Consider the following 6,020-nt stretch of genomic DNA (forward strand, 5'->3'; position numbering starts at 1 on the left):
CTCATTGTGGCACCGAACCTCCTTCCGGGCTCCCCCGCTGTGCCAGCCCCCCTTCTAGGCCGGCCTGCCATTTCCAGTGGCACACGGCTCTCTCCCACGGGGGACAGGCTCTCCCCTCCTGCCTTCCCTGAGCCAGGCCCTTCCAGCTCTGAGCTGCCCACTCTGGGCTCCAGAGACGGGGCTGGAGGACAGGGTGGTGGGAGGCGTCCTGACACGCCCCCTTCCCCAGGCCGGCCCACCAGGGAGTGGCAGATGGGATTTGGCCCTGGGCTTTGGTGGCGGCCCACACAATGGCCACTGACTCAGCTAATGCCACCACAGCCTGGGCCGGGGTGACTGCAGAGGCCCCCAGCACACCCCTGCAGCCTGGGGACCCTGGAGCCACTCCGCCCCTTTCTCTGGGCCTCAGGGGCCGGGGGGCTGAGGGTCCTTCCAGCCCTAGTTTGGGGGCAATTTGGGAAGCTGTACCTCCCCGTGTCCAAGGTGCTGGCCCCTCTGGGCAGGGCACCGGGCCCCCAAAGCCGGGCAGGAGCAGGGCCCTGGGTCCGACACGAGGGCTGGGACCCTGGCCTGGCCTCTCACCGTGTCTGTGACTTAGGGCCAACCGTGGGCCTCTCTGAGCGTCAGTTTCCGCGGGTGACGGCCGGCCGTGTGCAGCAGGTCAGCCCTGGTAAGAGCGGGGACTCGGGAGGCTTTGCCCACTCCTCTCACAGGCTGCTGGCGCTGGGGGCTGGGCGCGGGGTCCCGCCAGCCTCGGGCACTTGGGTGGTCTCCCTCTACTTCTGGGCTGCCGGGCCGACCAGCCCTGCCCTGCAGCCCAGCGGGACCCACCTGGGGCCTCGGAGGCTTCTCTCTTCACCCCGTAGGCCTCCCGTCCTCTGTCCTGCCCAGGCCAGGCCGAGCCCCTCCCCAGGCCTGTTGCCTTGGTCCCCAGGGAGAGCCTGTGACTGCCCAGGGCCTGTCCGTACCTGCCCGCTGCCCCAGAGCGAGCTGCCCCAGCCCTGGGGGGCACCCTTCCGTGAGGACCTGGGGCAGGGGTGCCGACCTGGGCCTGGCCCTGCTGGGCTGGCCTGTGACCCTTTCTGGTCACCAGGTGGCATCCTGGGGCCTGGCAGGCGGCAGGGCCTCTGGGGTAGAGATGCGGTGGGGACGGAGCAGCTGTGAGTCTCAGAATTTCAGGGTGTGGGCGCTTCTCTCCAGGGGTGCACGGGGCCCCAGGCTGGACACCACACCTCTCTCATGGCTGTGCGTACACACACACACACACGTGTACACACAGGCACACACACGCACAGCTCACCTCCCTGGTGGCTCCCTTGGCCATCTGGCCAGACCCCAGGTCTGTCGCAGGTCTCCAGGCCTGAGGGGGCGACCAGGGTTGTCCGGCCCCGCCACCAGGCCTCCAGGTCTCTGCCGTCCCTCCTCACAGCAGCCTGGGTCAGTCTGATACGATTGCTACTGGCAAAGCGCTGGCCTTGTCCCAGACCCAGAAAACCCCTCCCTGCTGCCCGCCCCACCCGCCCTGCCAGGCCGGCCCTACCTGCCCGGGTAGCCCGGCCACACCCTCCACCATGCCCTGCCCAGATTCGGGACCAGCCGTCCCTCCCCGCACTGTCCAGCTGGCTGTCGAGTCTCCGACACCCAGGCGTGCATCTTTCCTGGACCACTGACCGGGTGTAGCTCTGGCTGCTTCATCTCCCTGGCCCATCTGTGTAGGTGGGGGGGCTCCCACGCCCACTTCAGAGGTGCAACGAGGGTTGCCTGCGGAAACTGCGGCTTTCTCGGCCTCTTTACCGGAGAATGTATCTCTCCTCCTGAATTACAGCACCTGGGAGCATCCGCCGCGCGTGGAGCTGGGATGTCCACCCCCCCACCCGCCCCGTTCACGCTGCTCCGTTTTCCTTTCTCTGGTCCCTTCGCCCCTTGATGCCCCACATCGGGGAGGGCCCTCCTGACTGTTCGCTCCCCCACCTCCCCCGTGCTCCGGCGCCCCCCATCTTCCCACAGTCCTTCTGGAATTTACGAGTCCCCACACAAGACCGGGGCTCCCCTCTGCTTCTGGCTGTGATTGCGGGGCCTCGACGACAACGCCCATGCCTGCTCTGAATTCGTTCTGATCCCGGCCATCACTCTCGTCAGCTACCCGGCACCTGCTCCTGACGTCCGATTTCACTGCAAGGCGCTACGCCAGTTTATCCAGCTGGGCCCCGCGGTCACTGCCTTATTCCGCGGGTTATTTGTCATAATTGGTTCAGGTGGATCCAGGGCTCTGTCAAACCCTGGATAAGCTGCTCAGACTGGTAACCATGGGCGGCCGCCCTCCTGGCCTCTCTTGACCGCCGAAGGTGCCCACTGGCCCGCCCCTGACTCTGAACTGTAGCCACAGGCCCATGTCCACTTAGGAAAAGGGAGCTAGAGGGAAGGGAACTTGGGGTTCTCTACTTGTAGCTCAGCAGGAAACCGTGTCGGGTGAATCATACCGCGTTGGTCCAAGGGCACGGCCTTGAAAAAGGGAAACTCATCCACCAGTCCATGCCGCAGGGGCTGGCAAATCAGCCCCACGTTCACTATTTACGTTTGGCCATAAATTGCTGGAAGTTGTAATTACAGTTTGATCGCTGGGCAAGCACCATATGCAGCCTTTCCATCTAGAGGAATAACGATTCCCACAAAGCCGACGGCTCTGCCTGCGGAAACTGCGGCTTTCTCGGCCTCTTTACCGGAGAATGTATCTCTCCTCCTGAATTACAGCACCTGGGAGCAGAGCAACGCGGAAAGCAAAGGGCCAAATGCCTTTTCATACGAGTCGCGTGCCTTGATTTCTAAGGCAGAGCAGAGCAGTGAGGCGCTGGCTTCCATGACGGAAGCCTTTGGTCTCAGCCCGTATTCTGTAATAGCTGCCAGACAGCCTCGGGCAGCTGCCAGTAAGTGCTACTCGGGAAGGCGCTGGGGACCCTGGTTTCAATTATACGTCAGTTGCCCCACCATGTTCTGGGCGGGCAACCGTGGGACTGTGCAAATGACAGGGGTTCAGGTGTGTTTGCATCCTGGGGCCACCACTGATCACCTGGGGGTCTGGGCGACCCGCCCTGTCCTGCTGAGCCTCGACTTTCTCCACGGCCTACCTGCCTCTTAAGGGCAGTCATGAGGACTAGATGGTGTGTGCACTGCCAGGGCCTGGCTCGCAGGAGGCCCCCGCACGGAGGCTGAATCAGAGCCAGGCAGAAGCACCGAGGCAAGCCTGCCTGCAGCGTGGACAAGGCGGTTGGCCCACGCCTCAGAGAGAAAGGGGTCCAAAATGAGTGTCAGCGAGGGCCCGGGTGGCAGGTGACCGGCGTGGACTCCAGGCTCTCCGCCCACGTGAAATCCCAGACCCGCTGCTCGGTGGCAGCCACGCCTCAGTTTCCTCATCTGACATGTAGACGAGAGCAGCGGCCTCGCGGGGTCGTCGTGAGGATTAAACGCGCTACCACGACTGCGTGAAGGGCTGACCCCAGACCTCACCAACAGGCAGTGTGGGCCAGTCCTGTCGTTGTGCACTTAGGGGCCAAATCAGAAAACTACAGCTGTGAATATGAACTTAGCCCCAAGCTGGAGCCCGGCCCACGGTTCAGGTTCCCCGCTGGTTAAGCGAGAGAAGCATGTTTCCACGGACAGACACATCTGATTGTTAGATGAGGGGTGGGCCTAATTACAGGCTGATTCTGAGCGAGGAGGCTCCGGCCCGGTTGTGCTCCAGTGTCATCGGACAGTGCCCTGCCCTTGCCCCTGGCCCAGGTGCCGGTTCTCCAGGGGTTGCCTGCCCACTGGACCTGCTGACGCCCCGCACATCTCCTTTACTCCAGTGCCTGTGTCCCCACACCTGCTATGAACTGTGTCGCCTTTGGGGTCCTCACACGTGGATGGACAGGGCCTTCCCTTCTTCTCCAGTTGGTCAGCTGCTTTCTGGCTTTTAAAACTAGTGTCCGTCCAGGCCCTCCCAGTGCAGACGCCAGGTGGGATCTTCTCAGGAGAGACTGGACTGAGAGCAAGCAGGGAGGGAGGTGCAAGGCTGTGGAGACGTCACACCGCAGTCCCTGAGCCGGATTTGGCCACCAAGGAGCCCTGTGTCTCCTGGGGTGGGTCTGCCTGTTTCCCTCGGTCGGGGGTCGGGCCCTGGGCCCCTCAGGCTCCCCGCACAGGAGCCCGCAAGGTGCCGAGCCTGCTCGGGCATCAGCGCCCGCTCTGGGAAGTCTGGCGGATCCCCGCGTGCGACTCCCTAGCCCTTCTGATGCTGAGGCCGCCTGGTCACCGCGTGAGCCTGGTGTGCACCTGTGGATTTACCCGACTGTCCCCAGAGGGGACGTGAGCTCTACAGGCTGATGGTCCCCCCCGGGAGGCTGCTGAAGGAATGAGCCCTTGAAGACAGCTTTCCTCCGTCCCACCTTCAACAAACTCACTAAGTTCTTTTCAAGTTGGACCAGCAGTGCAGCCTCTCCCATCACCTGTCCTCAGCAGGGGTTTCTAACATCAGACTCAGGGGCTTCCCTGGTGGCGCAGTGGTTGAGAGTCCGCCTGCCGATGCAGGGGACGCGGGTTCGTGCCCCGGTCCGGGAAGATCCCACATGCTGCGGAGCGGCTGGGCCCGTGAGCCATGGGAGAGGCCACAACAGTGAGAGGCCTGCGTACTGCAAAATAAATAAATAAATAAATAAATAAATAAATAAAATCAGACTCAGGATTCCAGAGGCTTTTGGTTCCAAGAAAACCAAATTAAAACATCCCTTTCTGATCTCATAAACACTCGGATCCACCCCCGGTGTTCCCCGGAAGGGCATCCTGGCTGCCCACTCCGTTTCAGGATCCCAGCTGGTCTCTGCTTCCAGACCCCGGCTCTCACCTCAACTCTCCTGCTGCCCCTCTTCTCTCACGAGACTAAGAGTCAAACGGCACAAAGATTTACCGATCTGGTCTCTAGTACGACCAGTGACTCAGGTCACCACATCTGGAGGGATGAGGGAGCCCAGGTGGGTCCCAGGCCTGGGCACCTACAGGCCGTCTTCTGTGGCAGACACGCTGTCCTGAAGGCAAGCCTCGCCTCGCGCTTCCACCAACCCTTGGGGTATCTCCAAAGGGCAAACCCAGCCTGACTTGGAAGCCTTCAGTAGCTCCTCGCAGCTCAGGATCAAGTCCCAAGGGCTCAGCAAACACAGAAGGCCCTGGCCACCTGTCCCCAGCCCTCGGGCTTCACGTTCAGCCGGCCCCCAACACCCTACAATCTGTGCTTCTCCCGCCCCCTGGCCTTTGCTAGAAACACCCTCCTCCCGCGTCAGGATCCCCTTGCTACACAGCCTTCCCTGGGCAGCGGGGCGCTGCCTGGTCTGCCCCACGCGGGCCCTCCCCAGCTGACCCTGTGCCCGTGGGGTGACGCACGTCTGCCCCCAGCCTTCAAGGACGTGGCTCCGGAGGCTAGGGTACCAGCACACAGTGAGAACTCGAGCAGCGTCTGTGGAACGGAAGGCTCAGAGAAGTCACGGGCAGAGGGGCAGGATGAGAGTGCGAGCAGAGCCGGATGCCGGGAGCCGAGTGTTCACCCAGCAGGTTCTCTTCCCCGCTGTGGCTCACCACAGTGAACGTACACGTGTGCCTGAAGGGTTCTCTTCCCCGCTGTGGTTCACTACAGTGAACGTACACTGTGCCTGAAGGGTTCTCTTCCCCGCTGTGGTTCACCACAGTGAGCGTACACTGTCCTGAAGGGCTCTCTGCCCCGCAGTGAATGTACACGTGTGCCTGAAGGGTTCTCTTCCCCGCTGTGGCTCACTACAGTGAACGTACACTGTCCTGAAGGGCTCTCTGCCCCGCTGTGGCTCACCACAGTGAACGTACCCGTGTGCCTGAAGGGTTCTCTTCCCCACAGTGAACGTACACTGTCCTGAAGGGCTCTCTTCCCCGCAGTGAGCGTACACTGTCCTGAAGGGCTCTCTGCCCCACAGTGAACGTACCCGTGTGCCTGAAGTTTGGCAGCGTTGTTAAGGACAGCG

Source organism: Globicephala melas, chromosome 15, assembly GCF_963455315.2.
Source record: "Globicephala melas chromosome 15, mGloMel1.2, whole genome shotgun sequence".
In the NCBI taxonomy this organism is placed as follows: Eukaryota; Metazoa; Chordata; class Mammalia; order Artiodactyla; family Delphinidae; genus Globicephala; species Globicephala melas.